We start from the raw sequence: 25,306 nt of genomic DNA, 5'->3' as shown, positions 1-25,306 counted from the left end.
GCCTGAATTTTATACTAAACTTTTGCCCCAAAAGACTGTCAGTGTGAGTAAGTCTGAAAATAGAAAAAAAAAACAAAAAAAAACAAAACACAGGGTCTGAGTGAATCAGAGCACTACCTACAGGGAGGAAATGTCAAGGTGTATACAACTCAAAGGGAGCAGGTATGATTTAAAGGGGCAGGGGAAGAAAATAGAGAAAGAATGGAGGAGAATCACCCTTTGACAATTGGGCAGTAGAAGGGAAAGGAAGAAAAGGGTGGAAAATCTAAAGATAGAAGGTATTTAAGACAAAACAAACCATAAAATCAGAGAATTCACCATAACTTCTACTCCCAAACATGCAAAAAACATGCAAAAAACAACCCCACCAAAGCACCTAGAATTTGCTTCACTGAAAGAAGACGTCACTGAAACGTTCAAATTCTACAAAAACGGACAAGCAGAAAGTTAAGTTCATTTAGAGCTACTGCAGAAATTCAAAAATAGCATTTTACACATATCTTCATGCATATCAACTGAAGATGATTCGTCCCCCAAAAGTAACCCTGGAGCAGACAAAAACTGTAATTTTATCAATCCCAGCTGAACCAAATAGTCTCACACTAGCACTTGAGAATATGAAAAATCAGCTTGAATCCAAAAATCAATAAAATAAACCAAAATGGAAAAATATAGAAATGAAAAGAGAGTTCATTGAAGTTAGTAAATAAATGAAAGACAAAAAATTATTCCTAAATAAGAAAAAGAATTGCAAACATTCAGGAAAATAGATTTAAATAAAAATGTCATAAAATGCATTGAAGAAAAGGCAGAAAAACAACTAAGAGAGTGAAAATAATATAAAAACAGTAAAAATGGCCAGAGAGTAGAAAGTAAACTAATATTTATATTATTAAATTCCCTAAAGAAGAAAAATAAAACATGGAGCAGAGCTAACATTTAAAATTGTAATTCCATCAGGCCAGTGGCTCATGCCTGTAATCCCACACTTTGGGAGCCCAAGGAGGGCAGATCATCTGAGGTCAGGAGTTCGAGACCAGCCTGGCCAACATGGTGAAACCCGTCTCTACTAAAAATAGAAAAATTAGCTGGGCATGATGGCGGGTGCCTGTAATCCCAGTTACTAAGGAGGCTGAGGCAGGAGAATCACTTGAACCAGGGAGGCAGAGATTGCAGTGAGCTGAGATGGCACCATTGCACTCCAGCCTGGGTGACAGAGTGAGACTCCATCTCAAAAATAAATACATACATTAATAAATAAATTGAATAAATAAAATTGTAATTCAAAAAATCTTGCCAGAAATAGGAAAAGACTTGAATCTATACTAATATACTAAGTACCTGGGTTGGGGTGGAGGGGTCGACTCCAGAATGATAGACTCTGAGACTGATTCTAGTAGAATTATTTAATTTCAAAGGTAAAGATGAGATCCTCAAGGACTACAGGAGAAAATGATCAGAGAATTTGCATTGGCAAAGGAATTAGACTGGTATCAAGCTTTTGATAAAACAGCATACAAATCAGGGCAACAATAGGTCAGAATTATAAAACATTCAATGGAAAAGAGTGTGAGGTAAGAATTGTATTACCAGTGAAGCTATTGATTAAATGTCAAAGCCGTAGACAAAGAGTTTTAAACTCACAAGAACATTAGGACTTCTGCAGCCATTACCCCTGTTTACAGAATCTGCTAAAGGATAAAGGTTCATCCAGCAAAGTAATGACTGGAAAGCATTCATCAGATAAACTATTGGTGAACATTTATAACTATATAAATATGTATGTAAGACTTAAAAAAGATGGGGGATGAGGGTTGCAAACTAATATATGTATGTTACACTTTAAGAAAAAAAGGTTTGTATTAATGTAAAAATTTTGTTTGGTATAAGAAAATAGAAATAATACAGTTAAATAATGGAAAAATATAGGAAATTAAAACAAAAAAAGAATAAGTGCACTGTTGTGTAAGCAACAGGTAGGCATTAAAGGAAACTAAGGAAAAAAATCAATGCATCAGATAGTAAAATGTTAAATAAGAAAACAATTAGTGAAGATCACTTAATTAAAAATTAAAATGCAAAGGTTATCACTAGAACAAAAATATAAACTTTCCTAAATACAACTTAAAATATTTTTAAATACAAAATATACATATCATGTAAGAAGAAATACAGCAAATACAAAATAACGTGTAATAATAAAATATTATAACAGAATTTAGTTCAAGCCTACCAGTGAGTGGATTCCAGAATGTGAGTGGATTTCAGTCATGTAATAAAACAGAAAAACTTCCTATTGGTTCACAAAACGGGACCTAGCTGTATACTTTATAACCGATAGATGCCTAAACTAAACACACTCATAAATACTGCAAATAAAGGATTGGACAGAGGTGTACCATGAAAATGGAAACAGAGAGAGAGTAGTAGTAGCAATTCTGATATCAGACAAAGTAGAATTTAAAACCAAAACCATTAAATGTCAAGACAAGGAATACTTTTTAATGCTAAATACCATAATTCACAATGAATGTATATTTATGTATATTTATGCACCAAGTAACACGGTGACCACCCATAGGAAACAAAATGTAAAAAATAAACACATTAATAATAGAATCCTTTTTTTGATCCCTCCAAAATACAATCAAGTGGACAAAAATCAATAAGGATATGGAAGATCAAAACAGTATAATCAATAAGATCCTAAGATATGTAGTGACCTTCATACCCTGATGATAGGTAACACAGTTCCTTCTCGTGCTCCCATGGTACAGTTCCAATACTCATCATAAACCGGGCTATAAAAAAAGCATTAGTAATTTCCATAATGTAGAAGTATAAACAACATTCTGATCAAAATGCAGTAAACTAAAAATTATCATCAACAATGATACAAGCAAACAAACAAAAAGACCTTTCCATGTGGAAAGAATTATATAAACTCTTTAACATAAACAGGGATACAAACTGAAATTTTAAACTTTCATGAAAAAATAATGGCAATAGAAACACTACACATCATAACATAGGAGAGGCATTTAGAGCAGTGGTCAGAGGAAAATTCATAGCATTTTCAAACCCTAATATCAGTAAAAATGAAAGAATGGGAAAAATGGCAAAGTCTCAGCTCAAAAACTAGAAAAAGAAAATCAGAACAAATACAAAGAAAGCACAAAGAATGAAAGAATAAAAAAAATAAATTAAAGAGGAGAATAGAGAAACAGATCTAATGAATAAATTACATTCTATATTTTTTTGAAAAATTTAATGAAATAGATGATATGGTTTGGCTGTGCCCCCACCCAAATCTCACCTTGAATTGTAATAATCTCCACATGTTAAGGGTGGAGCCAGGTGGAGATAATTGAATCATGGCGGTGGTTTCCCCACTCATACTGTTCTCATGGTGAGTCTCATGAGATCTGATGATTTTACAAATGGGAATTCCCTTGCACGAGCTCTCTTGCCTGCCACCACGTAAGTCATGACTTTGCTCCTCTTTCGCCTTCCTCCATGATTGTGAGGCTTCCCCAGCAATGTGGAACTGAGAATCAATTAAACCTCTTTTCTTCATTAGTTACCCAGTTTCAGGTATGTCTTTATTAGCAGCATGAGAACAGACTAATACAATAGACAAATTACTAGCTAACTTAAGAAATAAAGACAGAAAGCAAAAATATACAAGATATGAGAAGAGGGAAATGGCCATTAAAACAAATACATTTTTAAGAATCACAAATGGCTATATTATATAGTTTTATGCAATAAATTTGAATACCTAGATATTATGGTGCTCAGGAAAAACACATGGTGTTTCAAACATAAGGGAACGTTGTCGTGAAGAAGATGCTATTAAATATAACAAAGACACATCAGGAAATGAGGCAGACTGCTCTCCTTTATAATTTATTCTGAAATATAAATTTATCAATATATATTATTTATAATATAATTTCATAAGAGTATATTATACTTTATAATGTAATTTTTTTCTAAAATATACTTTTGTGTATTTATAAATGTATATTAATCAGGGAAGCAGTCACCACACACACGTAATGCCCCCCCCACATCCCCCGACACGCAAACACTACCGTGGACATTGGCCTATAATCCAATCTGGGTTCTGAATATCTATTTGACCCTTTGCAAGCTGCATAGTAGCCTTACATTTCCCCTTCACCTTTGGTACTGTGAGATGAGTGAATGAGTGCACAGGCAATTGTGGTGAAGACCTATTGAAGAATGAGATAGATTCACCTTGCAAATATGCAGAGCATTAATGACCACTTATCTGGAATTCCCCAAAGGCTGTTCATTAAGCCCAAATTAGGCTTCGTGCTGTGATTCCTTTGAAAGAGATGACATGCCACTGTGTCCTAGAAATGGGACTCCCACTGAGCAAAGGACATTCAAACTCTGTGTCCTCAGGGTAGGTGTCCCATGAAAAGCCCCATGAGGGAGCATGATTTTCACATCTGAGTGCTGTGAATATATCTGCCTGTTATTTCCATGTTAGTCAGCCTACAGCAGTCCAGTTTCCACTTTCTAAAGCCACCGTAGTATACAGAAAGTCATTAATATTTGATGAAACCTATTGGCCAAAATAAAGTGCATTCTTGAATGAAACTAATAATTATTTAACCATTACTAATATTTACTGAGTACTTATTGTACACCAGGCACTTTAAATGCTTTGACTTTATTATCTCGTTCGATCGTCACAATTTTTTTTTGAGAAAACTGAAATACAATTTGCATTCGTCCATTTCATGTTTTTAAGTTGTTTGCACATTTTTATTTTTAACAGTATTCAGAACTACTCTAGGTTTCATTTGTGACTCAATCTCCCATCTTGATGATGATTTTTTTCCCCAACATTTCACCTTCTCATAAATTAAAGGTGTTCTATGGAATTTGGAAAGAGGTTGCAGGGACTTGTGTTTAAACAGCACAAATTACCTGTCATAGAGTCGCTGGTACATGTTTCCAAAAGAGTGAATACTGGGCAATGTGCAATCCATGTTCAACGGAATGATGATGACTGTTTTTTCTTGTCCTGGTGTTAAAATTACCATAACTTACAAAAGACAAATAATCACTGAACAAAAAGAATGGACAAGAAGGTCTTCTCAGCTCTATGAGCAGGAGAATTAAGGCTTTTAAGCCACTGACTTGTTAATTTTCATGATTCAGGGTAAAAGGTGAAATAGTGAGGGGGTCCATCATATCTGGTATGTATAAGAAAAGTACAAGAGATATGTTGAAACTTTTAGTCCTTCTAGTATTTTTAAAATCTTAGTTTATTATTGCTCTTGCAAGTTTTTATCTCCCACACAGGTCAGCATCACATATGAATGTACTTTGTGTTAGTGAAAAATTACAACACATTAAGCCTTATATTCAGTGAGCATTTTGTTTGCACTTTCACCCAATATTCAACAGATCTCTATTTTGAAGCTTGTACATGCATATAAATATTTTGTAACAAAGGGTCTCTGCTTATTGTCTATAAAGAGGACAAAAATGGTGCACAGCAATCTTAAGTGTGCACAAATAGGGCAGGCAAAGCTTCCAGCTGTTGTTTTGGTATTATGAGGTTGTTCTGCTTAGCTCTAAAATGATAATGGTACCTAGAGAATTCATAAGGCTGACTAAGACTTTGTGCAAATTAATTAAAATAGAATATTGAGGTCTTACTTCTTGATATTTAAATGAAATCACTGGTCAGAGACCCAGCACTTTTGACAATAGGATGAGGTGGAAATAGTGTGGGGCTAAAGTCTGGCATTTCTTATAATGTCATGTGACTTGGGCAAGTTATTGAATCTTTTTGATGGTCGCTTACTACCTCTCTGTAATAAAGAAAATGATGCCTACCTTACCATGCATTGGGTTATAGGAATTAAATGAGCTAATGTCTGTAATTTATTCAGCACAGTGTTCAATGCAAGTTTGAGTTTAAGTAGGTCTATATTTACAAATCAATAGCAAGATGTTACTAGATTCTTTCTAAAGCACTAGTGATGGTTGGGGAAAACTCAGAAGTCCGTATCACAAGAAAAGTTTGCTATTATTGTTACAGTTTACCTCAGAGTTATGGTGACATTTTTGGCTCTGCTAAGTTAAGGAGTTCACATATGTTCCACTGCATGGATTTGTTCACCCCCAGCAACAAAGACATGAGTAGAAGTTTCGAGTCTCGACAACACTGTACAAATTCCTTTTCTCACTGACAGCTGTCTGTCCACGTGTTTTTACAGCTGTCTCCCTTAGTTTTGTTGTTTTCTGACCACTCATGTCTACAGTTTCAGTTCTAGAAAATAGGCCGGGTGTGGTGGCTCATGCCTGTAATCCCAGCACTTTGGGAGGCCGAGGCGGGCAGATCACAAGGTCAGGAGTTTGAGACCAACCTGGCCAATATGGTGAAATCCCGTCTCTACTAAAAATACAAAAATTAGCCGAGTGTGGTAGCATGCGCCTGTAGTCCCAGTTACTAAGGAGGCTGAGGCGGGAGAATTGCTCGAACCCAGGAGGCAGAGCTTGCAGTGAGCCGAGATCACACCACTGCACTCCAGCCTGGGCGACAGAGCAAGACTCTGTCGCCAAAAAAAAAAAAAAAAAGAAAAGAAAATAGAAGAGTGCATCTCATTTTTAAATCCTTTTTATGGTTACAGCTAATAAAGATGTTTTTTTACTTCTTTTTTCATACATGGTATGCAAAGCAGGATGAATTGTGGGAACTGTCCAATTTACCACAGGATGTGTATGTGCACGTGTGTGCGTGTGTGTGTGTATGTGTATGTGTCTTTGAATGTGTGTTTGTTGGGGCTGGAGAGGGCATTAAGATACAAAGAGAACAACACAAAACTCAGTGGAGTCTGTATAATACTAAGTCTCAAACAGACTCTTTGATATGACCAAACTGAGGCAACTTGGCTAACAGAATTCAGGCACTTCTCATCAGAGTTGTATTTCAGCACACTGATACCCTAGTACTCAGGTGGCCTCATGGAATCTTACTTCAGTGAAGAAACTTTCTGAAAGACCAAATCTTGGTTTGGAGAAATCATACCAACTTTGATTATCTGCTATGCATGCTGTATATTTTTAGTTTTAGTTTACTCAGTAAACTTTTTCTTGAGCAAAAATATGACTGTGTATCTAAGTTTATTTTCAGGGACCATGGAAAGTATTAGTTTATGTGGTCTTGGTCTAAGACTCAGTTCTTGTCCTCTCTTTTTCTTTAGCCAGTTAAAGCTAGGGGGAGCATGTATCTCTCCAAGGTCTTTACGGCCCAGGACATCATTCCAGAACTTTACTGTACATAAGAATTAATGATGAAACTCACTGAGATGCAAAGTCTTATTTGGGAGAGATAGAATTGTGAGCAAGATTCTGCATTTCTAACAATCGTCCATGTGGTACCAACGCCATTGGTCCTAGGACCACACATGAAGTTATGAGACTCAACCAGAGGTTGACGAGCTTCTGTGAAGAGCAGGATAGTAGCTATTTTAGGCTTTGCTTTGACTACTCAATTATGCTGTTGTAGCACAAGGCATCCATCATAATACATTAAACGAATAGGTGTAACTGTGTTTTAATAAGACTTTGACACTGAAACTTAAATTTCAGATAATTTGCCAGGCACGGTGGCTCATGCCTGTAATTCCAGCACTTTGGGAAGCCAAGATGGGCAGATCACGAGTTCAGGAGGTCAAGACCAGCCTGGCCAACACAGTGAAACCCCATCTTTACTAAAAGTACAAAATACAAAAATTAGCTGGGCATGGTGGCAGGCGCCTGTAATCCCAACTACTTGGAAGCTGAGGCAAGAGAATCACTTGAACCCAGGAGGTGGAGATTGCAGTGGACTGAGATGGCACCACTGCACTCCAGCCTGGGTGACAGAGCTAGACTCTGTCTTGGGAAAAAAGAAAAAAAAAATCAGATAATTTTTACGTGTCAATAAGTCATTTTAAAATTTTCCTCCAATCATTTAAAAATGTAAAAACCATTCAGCTGGTGAAATATACGAAAGTAGGCAGTGGGTCAGATGTGGCCTGTGGGCTATTTGTCAATACGTAATCTTGACAGAAGTCTTGCTCTGTAACTAGGATTTGACAGCTCATCTGTTACTTCTGGTTTAGAAAGTAAGAAATTTGTAGGAAATATATACTCTTTTTGAAAGAGTACCCTTTAATTTTCAGCTCCTAATCTGAGTCTGCCACCCTAAACCTGGGATTCTTTTCCTATTTCAGAGGCAGAGTGAACAGGGACGACTCTTTTTTCAGGCACTTTGGGTTTGTTAGTGGTTTAGTAGCTCATATCAAAGTTAGGACTTACTTTGCCATTCATTTGGAATAAATTAGAATGTCATACCTTTTGCTAAGTCTCTTGTAATGTTTCAGCCTGAAATTATTAGAAATCTCACTAAGTAGACTGTCCATCTCAATGGTATCACTTAATCCCCCTCCTCCAAATGCCAATGGACTCAGACAAATTCCACCAAACAAACCTATTTTAAGAAAGAACTTCTTCAATTTTTTTGTTCTATGATTTATCCCTATCAGCACAGAGAAAATGACGTGTGTGCCTAGGGCTCTGGGATCTAGACTGAAATGGCCCATAGCAAGTGTGAAATTTCTTTGAAGTCTCCCTTTTTATCTTATAAATTCATGCATATCTTGCATTTTATTCCATAGTATATTGGTGTTTGCTGTAATATAAGAATGTTTAAAATTACTTCTCAGTTCACTTTCTTAAATTTTTATGCTAAAAATGGAAAGCCCTAGGAAGTTGGCCAATATTTATTCTATGAATATCTGGGACATAAACTAGACCCTGTGTGCTAAACACTTCCAGGTTGTGGCTCTCTACCTTCACCAGTCCCCGTTTTGTATGCTATAAGGGCACATGCATCACACAGTTCATTGAAGGATTTCCTAGTTGATATTGTACAAGGTGGCCTTGGCATGATTGCTCCTTAAATTTCATATTTTCTGTTCCTATTAGGCATGGGCTTATTCTACATCTTCAAATCAAATTAGCAATGAGATATCTTTAATATGGCTAATAAGCCTACATGCATAATATAATGGATCGAATAATCTGATTGTGTCAATAATTCTAACCTTAGTCTATATTCTGATGCCATATATTTTCAATTTCTTTTGTGCTATATTTCCTTGGAAATGTATGCTCAAAGTTGGATAGATTGCTTTTAATACCTAAAGTCTATGTTAGTTAATGCATTTTACTAAGTAGCTAAAGTTGGAATCAGTGCTCTGATGATGTTTTCATCTGTTTGCCTCTCCTCAGTTTTTTTAAGAAAATTCTCCATTCAAACACTGAAGTCCTGTAAATGTGAAAAATCAAGAGCAAGTCCATTCTTGTGACTAGCTTTCAAGTTTCATTTTCTTAGTGATGAGGTACTGGAGAAAGCATGGAAAAAGCTGGCTTCCAACAGGTAGATTTTTAAAGCAATTTCTATGATTTTTTTAACATTCCTAATTGGTTGTATATTATTACTCTACTGGCCTAGCAGTGTTTAAAGAATGTCTTTTTGAATGACTATCAGAAACAATAGAAAGAGAACAAAGAGAAGCAGAAGGTGACGACTCATTGTTAATGGTAATAGTTTCCCAAAATTACGTGATTAAGGAAGTATCAACTGGGTAGATTAGGCAGAAGTAATAATTCCCTTCCTACTCTTCTATGATAAGCATCATTCTAATTGATGGATTATTAATCACAAGTTAAATTTGAAAGAAAGGCAAGACAACATTTAGTAAAAAATAGATTGGTCTGTTCAGTGGTGCCAGAGAGAGAGAGATTTGCAAATTTTCGCACCATATTGTTTTATCTAGAAATGAGTGCCTCCTTAAATTGTGTGCTGTAGGTGGCTTACTTGCCTCACTCTAGTTCTGGTCTTGATCCCACGAAACTTGACAACTTGGGAGACATGTCTATATAAGAAAGAGACAGACTAAATATTTCAAACTGCTTAGTCTGACTTCACATAGCCCTTTATGAATGGATATGAGTAGCCTCAACTTTTACAACCGCAATGTATGTCTGTATCTTATTATGATTCTACCACATGAATGGGCCATTTGCTATCCCTTTTCTATAAATTTTTCTTTCTTATCCCTTGACTTTTATTTGTAAGCTTTATCATCTTAACCTTTGAAACCCTATACATTCACAAGGCAAAGATCCTCTTCATTACTGCCTCTTCCATAATAACATCCCCGTTGTAAACACTGTGTTGTGCCATCCAGCTTCCATCCTTCACTCTGACATTTAGGACTTATTGTCCCAGCTCCTAGGAAAGCTGGTGACTGATTGCTAGTGACTAAAGCCCCTCCCAGAAACTACCTGTTGCCAAAAAGACCCAATTCACTCAGTCTTATTCTCTTCCAAGGGACATCCTGTACCCAATGACTGGTCAGTGTAGAAGTTTAAGAGTCTGGCCCTCTCGCTCTAATTCAGGACAAATTTTAACGTGCAAATTTCTGCCGGGCACAGAGACTCATGCCTGTAATCCCGGCACTTTGGGAGGCTGAGGCGGGTGGATCACAAGGTCAGGAGATTGAGACCATCCTGGCTAGCACGGTGAAACCCCGTCTCTACTAAAAGTGCAAAAAATTAGCTAGGCCTGGTGGCCCGTGCCTATAGTCCCAGCTACTCGGCAGGCTGAGGCAGGAGAATGGCATGAACCTGGGAGACAGAGCTTGCAGTAAGCCGAGATCGTGCCACTGCACTCCAGCCTGGGCAACAGAGCCAGACTCCATTAAAAAAAAAAAAAATGCGAATTTCTATCTCAGAGCCAGCTTCCTAAGGAATTCCTAGCTGCAGTGGTTAGTGTAAAGGTAGTCCATGAGAATGAAGTATAAAATGGAATTTTATAGTAGAATTCTCCACTAACCAACTGGCAATGAATATATGACCACTGATGGAAGGTAGAGCATTGATAATCACTGTCATGTAGTAACAGTACAATTGTCAAATCTTTCATGGGCGCTAAAATGGAATGGCAAAGTGGTGGACACAAATGCATAGCCTAGGGTAATGTAAAGTGCCTTTGATAATTTGAGGGAAAGTAACCATTCTAAGCACAATAGAGTTTAAGTGCCCTTGTTGGGCAATGGATGATTTGGTGAAAATCAGTGTGTGGTGGAAGATGATTAATTATCCATTGAAGACTAAGGGTGAAAATCAGAGGGTATGATATAAAATTTGTATGATATAAAAGAACTCTTATCTCTTGTAAACGGAGGGCAAAGAAGGAGAGAAGCAGGCCCAGGTCTCAACCTGAATTGTAGCAGATCTCCAGCGAAGAATAAATTTGCTGCCCATGGAAGTCTGATGTGCCCTGACGGGGAAAGAGACATGGGAAGAGGATGTCTGTGCATCTGTGTTAATGCAATCATAAATTTATAAATCTCCAGATTATCCAGAATCCTTTGGGCGTACAAAAGTGGTCTAGTCTTCCCCATTAATTGTTGGTATCCTCACCTCCTCCTTGCTCCCATACACACACACATCACTTTTCCTTGAAAAACAATACATGAAGCACAAAAACTCTCAGGATTTATCTCCCTTCCCATCCTGATCCCCGGATGAGGAATTGAAAAACTGCAACTGATGGGCTATATCCAGTCTGACACCTGTTTTTACAAATAGACTTTTTATTGGAATTTGTAGAAAGATGTAAATTGTTCTCTGCGCCATATGAATGCCAAATATTTCTGATCCTCCCTTATGACAGGAATGGAAAAGAATGCTTACACCAGTTCAATGATACCAAACCATGTACCTGAGCAAAAATACTACATAAGCACATCAGCTGCATTTGGGAATACTACTTCATTGAGTTGAAAGTCAGTCTAATATCTACCTTTAGTATCTCTCTGTCTTTTGCAGTAGCCAGATTTTACACACATGTACTTTAGTTCTTTAAGTGCACCATCTCTCCCACAATTAAGCAATATTATTTTTGGGAAATATATTCCTAGAGAAAAACAGTATTAGAGACTTTCACATGAACTTCTCTATTATGATAGCTTTTATCCCACAAGCCAGAGAAATAATATAGGTGTTCTTCCAAAAGCTATGTATATTTCAACTACATGTTTAAGGACAAGAGAAATGACCACTGGGTGGATCCACAGATCCAATGGAATCACTGTGAGCCAAACTTATTCCAGCGTTCTACTTACTATGTGGCCCCCGGTTGACCCAACCATAATCATCTGTTAAGGGCATGATAAGGTTTTGAGTGTCTGTGTATTGATGTCAGATTATATCTTATAATCAATCATCTTAAAAATGTTTGGGTTTTCCCCTCCATAAGTGTATGTATGGTTACTTGCATAAATGTTCATAGATCCTTTATGGTAATAACTAAGAGTATCATTGCCATATATACTTCTTCTTGTAATAGTACAGTGTCCTTTCTCATAAGCATCCTGCTTTTCCCTGCTTTTCTCTCAATCAATAGGTTTTGGGCCTGAAAATTGAGTTAAGTTCTGAAATAGACATACAATTAGGATTTTTTGTTTGTTTGTTTTTGGAATCAGAGTCTGGCTCAGTCACCCAGGCTGGAGTGCAGTGGCATGATCTTGGTTCACTGCAACATCTACCTCCCATTCAAGCAATTCTCCTGCCTCAGCCTCCCAAGTAGCTGGGATTACAGGCATGTAGCACCGCATCTGGCTAATTTTTGTATTTTTAATAGAGATGGTGTTTCACTACGTTGGACAGGCTGGTTTCGAACTCCTGACCTCAGGTGATCTGCCCACCTCGGCCTCCCAAAGTGCTAGGATTACAAGCGTAAGCCACCTCCAACGTCCATACAATTAGGATTTTTTTTTTCTTGGGTGGTTGCCTTCACTTTCCTGACTATCCATTCTTGATTTCTTTATTTATGTAAATTGAGAAATATCCTTTTTAGTAGCCTGTCTATTGTGCTCCTAGGGAAGCCATTTTCAATTAATCAACTATCAGCTTCCTGCTTATCTGCAACCCTTCCTCCAGTTGCTACACCTACCTTGTTACTTATTACAATGATTGTGTCCACATGAATCTGGTTTCTTTTTTCTTCAGAAATAGCACAACTACTGGAAAATGCCTCAAATTCATTTATGAGGCGACTCTGAGCAATGTACCATCAACTTTATCAAACTATGCATCCATTTACATGTTCTGCAAAAGCTAACTTTTATGATAATATTGGTATTATTCCTTTGATTTACTTTAGACTAACATTGCTCTTTTTTACCTACTACTGATATGCAAATTATATGTTAATTTTATTCTTGCATTTAGATCTGGCATTGAGAGTTTGAATGTTTTATGGTCTGTTTTTTGTTCTTCAAAATGCCCATCTGTAGCTATACAGATTTTTCATAACAGGTGAGGCATTTATAACAAATAATTTATCACACAGAACTTGATCATCTTGGCCATTGTCCTAATTACAATCCTTTTTCTGATAGTTTATAGCAGTTTGTAAAAATCATAATTTCTTTCAGTAGTTACTGGTTACTTTCAGAAATGCATATAAATGTTTCTACTTCATTGACAAAGAGTTCCCATGTCTATGACTCTCAGAGTTTTAGCTTCGCAAGCAATTAAAATGTATAGACAATAAGAAAATTTTTTGAATTTTATAAATCACCAATTGATTAACAGTATATGTATTATATAGATATATATTTAAAGTTAAAATACTCATTAATTATATCTAGCACAAACATAATTGCAATTAGTTAACATGAAACTATGTAATATACCAATTCTCTTTTTTCTTCCCTATGGTTGGAGGCATGGTGTTTGGAAGCTCAGCCAACCCTTCAAAATTCTGGTAACTGGAAGGTGTAATATTCTCCATCTTCCAATAAGAGAGTTTCTTTCAAATTAAACTTCAGAACTAAGTACCAATGATATGCTGGAGTCAGCTCATACCAGCTTACAAGGATCAATTAAGTTTTCAGAAATTTTCCAAGCAGACTTTTTAACCCAGCCTTTGTTAAAAATTAAATCATAGAAGTATACACTTGAGTAAACAATACTAAAAACAAAAATGATCAATACTCAAAATATATCACTTTATAATTACTACATTTTATATTATCTCTGCTGTTACTTATACTGCCTCTTGTATCTGCATGTGAGATTACAATGGTGCCTTAATGCTTTCTCTTTCATCTCCACTTTCAGAAATGTCACATTGATCAGGAGTCTTTTTTTTTTTTTTTTTTTTGGTGGAATACTAGTTGTTGATCATTTACCAGCATACTCCCCACAAATCAAGAACTAGGAAGCAATTTCATAATTTAGTGAAGGGGAGAAAAAACAGATTGCCCAAGGATAAATAGATAAACATACTATTTATACTCATTGACAGACTAATGAGGGAAGAAGTGAAGAAGAACCTAGAAAGGCTATGTATTATTAAATCATGAAAGATGAAACTGCAAAGAACCTTAGGGGACTTCTTGTTCAACATTTCTATTTAACATATGAGAAACCAGAAGATTTCCTAGTTACTCAATGTTTGAGTCAAACAAGATTCCAGGTTTAAATAGCAGAAGTGATCTTTCCTTTTCTTTTTCACTTTTAATTGCATTTATTTTAAGCTGAATTTATTCCCATGCCATAAGTTTTGTTTCTTCAATTTCTTCTAGGATGTATTTTCCTTTGTATAATCTCCTCTTCTGGTTTAAGAACAATTTGTTCCTCTTCAGTAAAGATCATCCAGAAGTGGTAGGGTGAGCTCATGTATGGGTTAATCCAACCATGAGATCTATAAGTCTGGCAGAACATCTTAGGTGCTTTATTCACCTCGATATGCTCAATGATCAGAGAATCTATAATACATTTAAACTCAAGTTTAGCATTATTCTCTGCATTATTTAAGTACGTGCATCTAAAATTCAGCAATCTTTTTGGGCCACCGACCATGTGTCCAGTCCCACTGCTTGGCCTGGGCACACCTACCAAATCCATGATTGTAAGGTTGGTAATTGTGGTAATGGCATTACTTTTCATGGCAGAAACTGCAATTACTTTTGCATTAACCTAATAACATCTTTCAGATACTTGGTGGCTTTTCATATAAGCATAACCTTGATGTCCTGGGAAGTTTCATGAGTGTTCTTAAAGTGAACATGAAGATTTAAACTTCTTGATTTGCGTAATTCTGTGGGGTTTTCTGGATCAAGTATATAGATAAGTATACAAATATACTTAAAAGTAAGTTGACTCTCTATTTAAATAATAAGATCTAAATGTATTGAACACTTGTTATGTATTAAGTTGAACAAATTGTTGAGTATTCATCATTATACTCAGTTTATAGAGTGAACTAAAGCTCAGTGAATCAATATAATTTATCCAAGGTGATACAATTAGTAAGTAGCAGGTGTGGGTTTCAAAACCAATACTTCCTCATGCCAAAGCCTGTTTATTTCTTTCCTTCCATCTTCCTCCTATGCCACTTTATCTCTTAAAACTTCATCTATAGAAGAAAAAGAAAACAGTGAAAATGTTGCCAGAGTTGTATGAAATTTCTAGATCATATTTGTGCCTGTTGGCATTTTAGATCATCCAAGCAAAATTAAAATGTCAGTCATTTTCGAGGTCACCCATCATTGTAGATATTTGTCATTGTCATGAACTATTTAACCTGGAGGAGGTCCAGAGTAAACTTTAAAGTTATCTTCCAAATGATGGATATCCTGTACTAAAATGAAAGAACTTGGGACAGTGTGAGAGAACATTCAAGATAATGAAATGTGGCGTCATTAGCACTGTAGCAAAGTAACAAGCAAACTGACAGCACAGAAGAACAAAAAATTCACATATGTTCCATTCTATTGTACTTTGGTATAGCAAGAAAGAAAAAAGAACTAGAGGCAATGCAGAAAGGCTGGCAAATTTGAAACAAATTAAAGTCAATAACCTTAAATATAGTGATAATAGGTCTGTGGGATTCACTACTGTAGGACATCTTTAAATCAAATAACAATGCTGGACTATGGAGTGGATAATTTAATGACCAATAACCTTGCTGGTGTTTTGGCTGAGGAAGATACACAACATCTCATGAGCCTGATCTGATCAGCCCAAGGGCAAGGAAAATTTAATTTTCCCATGAACCAGATAAAGTATTCATCAGAGTAACTAGAGCTTGCTTCTTCATATTACTAGGACCTACTTTTGGACTGAATTCCTAGCTCAGGTATTAAACATAACTGTGCAATGGGCCCCAAAGGAACGTGATAGAATGGTGTCAGGGTAAAAGATAACTTTAATTTCCTTCTCTACTAATGGGAGTAAATTGCATTGAACCATTCTAATACCCTCCTCTAGTTGACAAAATTTACTATATAACTTGCTCAAGGGTAGAATTCCAGTTCGTGACCTTCGGAAGATAAAGAACATTAACCAACGTGATTGTTTTATGTCTAATACTGAAAACAGATAAATGTACAAGCATTTATACACAAAAGGTGTCCATCATTTTTCTTAACTATTGTGTCTGTGGCTCATTCCGTCTTAGTGCATAAAGATCCAGATTATTTTTAGTCTGCTTACTATTTTATAATATAAATAAAAGTTTACATTATGAAATGTAGACAATTGTAAAGAACTCCTCTGTGAAAATATAAAGTATGTATGCCCCTTTTAAAATCATTGATAACAAACGTTATTGTATGTACATTTTTGTTAGTATGTGCAAATATATTTATATAACAAGTCCTTTTGAGTGGAATTTCTAGCTCAATGGGTACATGTGTTTTCAGTACTGGTAGATGTTACTGCTAAATTGTCCAGAACAGTTACACCAAATTGTATGCCCACCAACGTAAGTGAGAATGTATGTTTGCCTCTCCAGACCAACTTTTTGATATTTTTTATCCTATTTAGTGAAAATAGTAATCAGTTTTCCCTTTTTGGGATATTTAATAGTATGTGAAGCTGAGCATGATTCTGTGTTACTTCACCATTCAAAGCTTTTATTTTATTTTTTCTATTTTTGTAAAGGCATTTCCCTTATGGATTTGTAATTACTTTTAAAATATTTAGTATATTCATACTCACTTATTATTTATTTATTTACTTATTTTAGAGGCAGGGTCTCACTCTGTCACTCAGGTTGGCGTTCAGTGGTCTGATCATGGCTCACTGTAACCTCAAATTCCTGAGCTCAAATGATCCTCTTGCCTCACTCACCCAAGGAGCTAGCACTACAAGTGTGTGCCACTCCCATGCCTGGCTAATTTTTTTTATTTTTTTGGAAGGACAAGGTCTCACAATGCCCAGGCTGATGTCAAACTCCTGGCTGCAGTTGATCCTCCCACTTTGACATCTCAAAGCACCGCGGTTACAGGTATTAGCCACTACTCCCAGCAGCTGGCAAATGTGTTGATTTATTCACCTATCTGCACGTTTATTCAATAAACATTTTCTGAATACTTGCTGAGTGTCTGTTATTTACTAGGTCTAGGGACAAAATCATTTTTATTAACCATACTTAATGAATTTCTAAGTAGTTCCTAAACACAGAAAATGTAATCAAGAAAAGTTTTACATCTTCAAGATGTCTGTGATTAATTAGTGTTTCTTTCTCTTTGTGTCCATTAGGAATGAATTGAGATTCTGATAAGAACTCAAAATAAAAGCAGAGGTTTATTTTCTTTGAGGGAGACTCTCACATAAAGTCTAGAGATAGCCAGCACAGGTCGATATGGTGTGTTTGGAGTTATGTTGTTTTCCTCTGTCATCTTTGTTCATGATTTTCATTTTTAATTCCCTTATGGCCAAAATATGGCTGTTGGACCTTCAGCCATCATCACTGTGTTCCAGACAGCAAGCAGGAGAAAGCAGCTATAGGGGAAAAAATATTACTATCTTTTAAAGAACTCAATACCTCTAGGAGACTTTTCTGAACTTCCCACCCAGTGCTTGTCATTTTGATCTCACTGACCTCTTTATTACCAAAGGAACTTAGGAAAATAAGTTGTTATTATCAATACTGTTGTTTTTACTCTTTTTGCTTAGCAAAAGAAAGATGGATGCACACTGGTAGTGAAGAATAAGATAATGGAAGTGATGTAGCCAACTCTGTCCCCACTATAGATTAAATTATTCTCTAGGACAGCAGCCTCCAATCTTTTTGGCACCAGGGATCAGTTTCATAGAAGACAAATTTTCCATGAACTGGGATGGGGGGAGGGTTTGGGGCTGATTCCCATCTGGGAGTGATGGGAGACAGTGACAGATCATCAGACATTAGACTCTCATAAGTAGAGTAAACCCTAGATCTCTCACACATGCAGTACGTGATAGAGTTCATGCTCCTATGAGAATCTAATGCCTCTGCTGATTTGACAGGAGGCAGAGCTCAGGTGGTAATGTGAGCAATAGGGAGCGGCTGTAAATGCTGATGAAGCTCCCCTAGCTCACCTCATCTGCTACCCACCTCTTGCTGTGTGGCCTGGTTCCTAATAAGCCATGGAGGGGTACAAGTACCGGTCCATGGCCTGGGGGGTTTGAGACCCCTGCTCTAGAGGGCAATCTTCCATTTTTCCTCTCCTTCAATACACAAGAATGGTGATGTATACCCTACCCCTAATTTTGATGCCTATGTTGAGGTTGCCAGGCAGGTAAGACCCACAGCCTGAAGTTGAAGACAGAAGAGCCTCAGCTTAAAGCCAGGAACTTTAGGGCCCCATGTCCTTCAGTGTTTTCTTATTTCACCTAATAGTTCTCTTCATCCTTCCTCCCATTCCTCACACAAAATAAGATGCTGAGTCCAAGCTGTTTTTCCCTCCTTTCTCTTTTTCTGATAACCACAAAAGTTTAGACCTTATTAATTGAAGTGTTTTCCTGCTTCCTCTATTCTAGTCTTAAAATAATTATTCCTGGTTCCTAAAGCCAGACCTGTTTTTTAAAATATTATTATTATTAGTTATTATTACTTTGAGACAGAGTCTCGCTCTGTTGCCAAGGCTGGAGTGCAGTGGCTTGATCTCGACTCACTGCAATCTCCTCCTCCCGGATTCAAGCAATTCTCCTGCCTCAGCCTCCTGAGTAGCTAGGACTGCAGGCACCCGCCACCACACCTGGTTAATTTTTGTATTTTTAGTAGAGACAGGGTTTCATCACTTTGGCCAGGAGGGTCTCTATCTCCTAACCTCAAGATCTACCCACCTTGGCCTCCCAAAGTGCTGGGATTACAGGGGTGAGCCACCACACCCACCTTAAAACATTATTTTAAACTTCTTTCTATTCTGTTTAAAAAGCCCTCATTAACTGTTCAAATACTACTTTGAAATAAAGGTAATAAGACTTATTCTGGCATCTGAGACTATCCATCATCTACTCCATCTGGACTTGCTACTATGGTCCTCTAGAAGCACCTTGCATATCCCATCCTCACTCTGTAACTCTCTTCATGCAGGTCCCCTTTCTCTCCTTGCCAAATCCTCCAGAGCCTAGTTCAAATTTCCCCTGCTGCACAAAGGAAAAATGATGTCAGGGAGCCCATGCATGGCATTGTTTCCACAGTAACATAAGCCCTCTGTCTCTGGGCACTTATCTGCAGCACACATGGACACATTCTGGTTTCCAGTCATCTCTTTCATGTTTGCATTATTACACATCTTTTGCACTATTTATGGCCGCTCTCTGAAGAAGCTTTCATCAGCCTTTTGGACACATAGTAGGCTCTCAAAAATATCTGTTGGTTGAATTTGTCTTGTCTCTTTTTTTCCTTTCATATATTTATTATGTGATCAAAATTCCCCTTGTCATTGTGCCTGCCTCTCAATTTCTAGCCAAAATTGTGTCTGGGCCCGAACTCCCAATCTGATGTTCCACAGAGCCAGAATGCATCTCCCATGGAGGTCACAGAATTCCACAACTGGCTGACTATTAGCGTAAGGCCTGGGATGGAACTGAATTATCAGCTCCTTTTTAACTGGATGATTTCCACTGGGTTTTATTTTCTGTTTGCTTGCTAATAGAAATGCCCATCGGCAGTGGCCCCAGATCAAAAGTATGGTCTTAATAGAATCTAAAAGTTCATGTTTAATTTTAAAATCACACTCCCTTTGGATTCCCAGTATTGCCAAAATTCATCTGAAAAGCAGAAAATGTCATTTTCTTTCCACCTTCAAAAGCAGCTGAACAAAATTTAAATACATCTGGTTATAACAAACAAGCTAGAAAGTGCGCCACAAATGGGACAAGCTTGCGCCCGGATCCAATTTTTATGACTGAGTTAGAAAGCGCTTGAAAAGCGGGACTCACTGTGCAGTCCCTGCGGGGGCGTTAGCTGGAGCCTCTGTGGCAAGAAAGACTGCAATAATAAGCATGAGTGGCATTTTCCCAAAGCAGGTTAAATGCTCCAATAGAAACCTAGAAGAAATTACACTTAAAGGTTCTCCCAGGCAGGATGAGTTTATTTGACACCTCCTCTTTGCACGTGAATTCCCCGTGTGACAAACTGCATGATACAATTTGAGAGCTAAATTAGATGCTTTTATGAGTGTTAATGCCACAGTTTTGGAGCTAAGTCGATGTGACAATAATATAATAGAATTTTGTTTATTTCCTTGTTTGTTTAAACTTTCTCTTTAAACTATAACCTGAGATTATTCAAACGGCAGTTCCTCATTGGCCGTTCTCTTCCTTCTGACTACAACTTGGTAATAGCTAATCAAACAAAGATAATCTGTGCCATTTTTTCAGTTGAGTGCTTGATCGAGATTCATGTTTACTTTTAGGGCAGAATGCTCTCTCTAGGGTAATGAGATGAATTGAGTTTACCTTTTTAACCTTTCGGAAGTTTCACTATTGCTTGTTCTGTATCTCAGAGCACAGGGCACAGACTAACATGATGAGTAAGGCTATTCACAGAAAGAGTATCTGCTAATTGGTCAAAAGTAGTTTTTACTGTATTCATATAGGTCTGGAAAACTTGTTACAGGTAAATGGTGAACTTAGTACTCTACTTATAAAATATGGAGATTAAGTATAATACAGTAGTTAGGAGATAAATTTTGAAGCCACTTTGTCTATAGTCAATTTTGAGTTTCACTAGCTACATTACCTCCAGCAAGTTGAACAAGCAAACAAGTTTACACTCTTTTTGTCTTAGTTTTTTCATCTATAATATGAACTTAGAATAATGTCTAGTTTATATTATAATCTTTCCCTATTTCCTAAAAATATTCTTCTGCAGATCAGTGAGTCATCTAGCTGACTTCCCAAGAGTCCACATGTGGAATATACTTACTTTGTAGTATAAACTTGTGTTGTGTTTATGGTGTACATCCTGCCTAAAGTATCTTCCTTTTGCCTTCCCTCTCCCTATACCACCATTTTATTTACAACGTTCATGCTTTAGGATCAGGCCTCATAATATTTTTTTTCTCCAATATTCTCTGCCTACATCTTTATATCTCTTTTTTTTAGAATGTCTCCTTACTACCTGTGTTCTCTTTTTCTTCCAGCTACCTATCATATAATACATTCTTGGGTTGTGGTGAATATTTTCTTAATCATTCCTTAGAACAATGTATCTTCTTCTTCTTTTTTTACTTTATTCTATACCTGATTTAGCAGCTAGCAATAGTAGTCTATGCTTCAATTAAATCTGTGAAGAAGTTCTCAATGATCATTCCAACATATTTAAGATGTAGAGATTTTGCCCGCAAACATGAAGAGACCATTTGGCTAAAAGATCAGAAGCCCTATTTTTATATGGTCAGGAACATTAGATATGGTATTGGAGCAAGTATCTTAGGGATTACTAATTCAAATTTTGTTATCTCTCACAGAGGAACCTAGAGTGTACTCTTCTTTGTGGTCTCTTTGATACTTCCTCTTTTCCTATTTTACCCCCATCAATTTGACATCCATAATTGACAAAGTGGTCCCAATATTTTTATCTCAGTGACAAGCTGGAGACAAGCTTGAATTAGTCTTGTCAGTCCATTTGTCAGATCAATCTATATTTAAGTTCTTCTCCACCTTGTGTTGGACAAAATTTTCTTAGATGACCTTGCACTGCTCTTTTTGCCTCCATGACAATCCAATACTTGGAAATTTTGCTCTGTTTTGGTTTATTTGATTGGATATTTCTTTGTATTTCTATGCTTATTTATTATATAGTTGATCAATGTTCACTAACTTCTCACTGAGGATGATTCTTTTGCAACTAATAATTTCTCTCTTTTCCAGAAACGCTTTCACCCATTTGATTCCATTTATTTTGTTGCTGTTTTTGTGTGGCCAACTCTACACGGAGCTCAGTTCCTCTTCTAGAATTAACATCATTTAGCACAGTTCCATGAATATCTTGAACACTCATTATGTCCTTGGTGAGAAAATAAATGGAGCAAATTCTCAGTTGCTGGACATTCTATTAACTATAACTGTTTATTAAGTGGCACTTTGCACTCCTCCAGAAAATTATATTTAAAGTTCTTAGTGATATTTTGTCACTGAAATAGCAATATATGTATTTGGAGTCAGTAAAGAGAAGCAATTATTTTCAGAACAATTTTAATTATAGTTGCTGTATACTAATTCTCAGTGAATTACTATTCTATGTATGTATTGCACAACAACTATTCTCAATCTGAATTTTGTAAAATTAAAATCCTATATGAGCAAGCTCTGTTCAAGGCCATGGGGTGTATACTTGTAGCTTGCCTTGGATGTTTTGTGTCTCAAATCTTTACATTACATTAAAACAGATATTTATGAAATGAGGTAGGTATAGATTAAGATAAAGAAAAATTAAATCATGGAGTTCATTGCAATTGTAAATAGATGCCACCTTTAAATCATACATCATATTTTTATTTAGTATAAACCTATATAAATATGTCCTTAGGGTTCAGTTTAGGGGGAGAGATCTTAAGTGGGAAGAGCAGGCATGATTTAGTTTAAAAGTGCCGTGGTAGTGATAGCTGAAGTGTCATTAGACTGTTTAGGGAACCCTGATGGAGTCACGGGCCCTCTTTCACTTTCAGTGTGGTATCTTATCTTCATTCTTCACTCTCTCTCTCTCATTCCCTCTTTATTTCTGTTTTCTCCTCTTCTGCCCTTTGATTTCTTTTTGTTTTCCCAGTAAAATGGAGACTTAAAATATGAAGGAGAATGACCTATAAATGATGATAAGATGCATTCATAGGACTTATGTAAAAATAAGGGCTTTGGAGTGCAACGCAATAGTTGCTTCATGTGAACAAAAATGTGAACAACGATAAGGACTTTTGAGTAGCAGAGTGGTAAGAAAGCATAAAGAAAGTTGGGCACAGAGTATGATTTGGAGAATAATAGCAACGGGAAAATTTTAGCCTGATTACAGAACGAGTTCATTCCATATTGAAAATTTAAGATAGAAGAAGCAGGGGGAAAAATGTCTGCATGTATGCAAATCAAGAAACAAAGGAAGGTAAAATTTTGGAGTAAAGTTCCCTATTTAAAAGTTCAATTGGCAATGAGTCATCCTGCACAGTCACAATGAGCCTTTGTACTTACCAAGTAGCTTTATACAAAGATTTCACAAGGCAAAGAGCTGCAAAAAAAATCTGCTCTCGTTTCAAATGGACAAGTAAATCAGAAAGAAGGCAGATTTTTGAATACTTCATTATTGGACCTCAGTAACTTTTTCTTTTACATTCTTTCTCTCCTACATTAAATGCAAAGATTTTCAATGCACAATTCAATAAATTTTGAAAATGATTAAATCCATATCACTTTCATCTCTATCAAGATACAGAACATTTTTATCACTCCAAAAGTTTCTCTTGAAAGGAATCAATCTATACTCCTCTTCCCAAGAGGTGACCACTGCTCTGATTCCTCCTTTCATAATATATTAGTGTAGTCTGTTTTAAAACAGATTACAAGTTAAATTGTACAGTATGTACACCTGTGTGTCTAGCTTTTTATTCATCATATTTTAAAAATAATCTTTACTTTTTAAAAATATTAAACTTAAAGGAAAAATATTGAGATAACACAGACAGTCCTCATATACCCCACACTCAGTTTCCCTTATTATTAAAGTCTCACAGTAGTATGGTGCATTTGTTGCAACGAGTGAACAAATACTGATACACTATTACTAAGTAAAGCCCATTCTTTATTCAGATTTCTTTACTGTTTACTTAATGTCCTTTTGTTGTTCTAGGATTGCATCAAGGATAAGACACTACGTTTAGTCATTACATGCTCTGAGTTATTCTTGGAATTTCCTTGGTTTCTGATAAACTTGATAAGTTTGAAAATTATTGATACAATATTTTGTAGAATTTCCTCAGTTGGGATTTGTCTGATGTTTTTCTCATAATTAGAATAGAGTTGTGGGTTTGGGGTAGAAAGACGAGAGAGGAGAAGTGTCATTTTCATTATATCATACCAAGGGTGCAAATTATCAAATTATTTATTATTATTAATGTTGACCTTGATCACCCTCTAAGATACGTTTTGTTGGGCTTTTCTACTCTAACGTTACTCTTTTTCTCCCTTCGGTGTAATAACTTGAAGTTTATTCATTTTATTACACATACTACAAGTTTGTCTCTTTGTGTTGCAGAGGAATATTCAATTATATCATTATATTACAATTTTTCTATTAGTCATTCTTAAACATGTTTTTGTGTACATATGTCTTTATTTCTCTTTGGTAAATGTTTAGAAGTAGAATGATTAAAGTTTAATGTATAACTAACTTTATGAGAAAATGCTTAATATGTAAAATGGTTATCTATTTTACACTCTCACTACCCAGCTATGAGAATTCCAGTTGTTTTGCATCTTACTAATTCTTAATATTGTGAGTCATTTTAAGTTTAGTCATTCCAGTGGATGTATAGTGGTATCTAATTCTGGTTCATTTTTATTTTCTTTATGACCAATAGCATTGAGGATTGTCCATGTACTTACTGGAGATTTGTATTTCTTCCTTTGTAATTGCTCAAATACCATGGTATTGACTTTTCTCTTTTCTTTGCACTGCATTGACATCCTTGTCAAAAATTATTTGATTATCTAATACTAAATCAATTTCTATACCCTTTATTTTATTCCATTGATTTGAGTATCAAGCCAATATCACACTGTCCTGACTAACGTTGCCTTATAATAAATCTTTCTTTTTTTTCCTTTTTTTTGTTTTCTGAGATTGGGTCTCCCTCTATTGCTCAAGCGGGAGTGCAGTGGCGTGATCACTGCTCACCACAGGCTCAAACTCCAAGGCTCAAGCAAT

The sequence above is a fragment of the Trachypithecus francoisi genome, unplaced genomic scaffold (genome assembly GCF_009764315.1).
Source record: "Trachypithecus francoisi isolate TF-2019V2 unplaced genomic scaffold, Tfra_2.0 Lachesis_group19, whole genome shotgun sequence".
Lineage (NCBI taxonomy): Eukaryota > Metazoa > Chordata > Mammalia > Primates > Cercopithecidae > Trachypithecus > Trachypithecus francoisi.
The sequence above is the reverse complement of the archived record's forward strand: the minus strand, read 5'-3'. Positions refer to the sequence as shown.